The sequence below is a fragment of the Mastomys coucha genome, unplaced genomic scaffold, assembly GCF_008632895.1.
Source record: "Mastomys coucha isolate ucsf_1 unplaced genomic scaffold, UCSF_Mcou_1 pScaffold22, whole genome shotgun sequence".
NCBI classification, from domain to species: domain Eukaryota; kingdom Metazoa; phylum Chordata; class Mammalia; order Rodentia; family Muridae; genus Mastomys; species Mastomys coucha.
Window position 1 is genome coordinate 66,985,529 of NW_022196905.1, and position 1,020 is coordinate 66,986,548.

Sequence of the window (1,020 nt, forward strand, 5' to 3'; positions counted from 1 at the left end):
CATCTACATACTGTGTGTTCCCTGGCTCTAAGTTTTAAGAACTTGGCATCCATTCTGACCTCCCTTGTTTTTATGGGTCATTGTTAATTTTCTCTACTCTACGTTGATATTGTCTTCAGTTACTTAGTGTATTCTGGTGAGACCATAAGTGTGTCTTACTATGATACACAGTCTACCAAGGGTTTCAATGTATCACTATTCATTTTTAATAAGGTGGTTTTTACGTGTCCTCCTTGGGCAGGGGCCATGCTAATCTTCTCTGTATCGTTCCAGTTTTAGTATATGTGCTGCCGAAGCGAGCAAAATTAGGTGATTTTTACTTTGTTGTTTGAGGGGGCCAGGAGACAGACAGAGAGAGAGAGAGAGAGAGAGAGAGAGAGAGAGAGAGAGAGAGAGAGAGAGACAGAGACAGAGAGACAGAGAGAGAGACAGAGACATAGAGAGAAACTTTATGTAGCCCTGTCTGTCCTTGAATTCAATATATAGACCAGGCTGGCCTTGAACTAACAGAGATCCTCTTGTTTCTACCTGCTGCTGTTAGGATTAAAGGTATGAGTCACCATGCTTGGCCTATTTTTGCTTTATTTTTCCATGGTGGAGCAAATAACCAGAGTTCTATCCTATGCCTGTATATATTGGTATATATAAAACTCTTGTTATTTAGCAGGAAAAAAGTTAGAGTTCTTCTTTCAAATTATGTATATATATATATATATATATGTTAAGAATTATTCATATATGTATATATATGAATATATGAGGAATTTTCTAGGAAGGCTCCATGGATTCATGTTAAAGGTGACTTTTTTTCTTTTTCTCTTTGAGACAGTCTGCTGTTACCTAGGCTGGCCTGTAACCCCGTGTGACCTGGCTAGCCTTGAACTTGAAGCAATCCTCCTGGCTCAGGCACTGGGATTACAAGCATGAATTGCCATTCCAGGCCTAGAGATAATTTTTGACTGAGACACTGTAGAAAATGTGCTTGATTATTTTTTCTCTATTTTGTGTACACGTGTGTGT

General features: G+C 38.8%; 1 pseudogene; it reads right to left on the minus strand.

Moving 5' to 3' along the window:
- Positions 1-207: 207 nt before the first annotated feature.
- LOC116071634 lies at positions 208-303 on the minus strand (annotated as a pseudogene).
- Between the last annotated feature and the right edge of the window lie 717 nt (positions 304-1,020).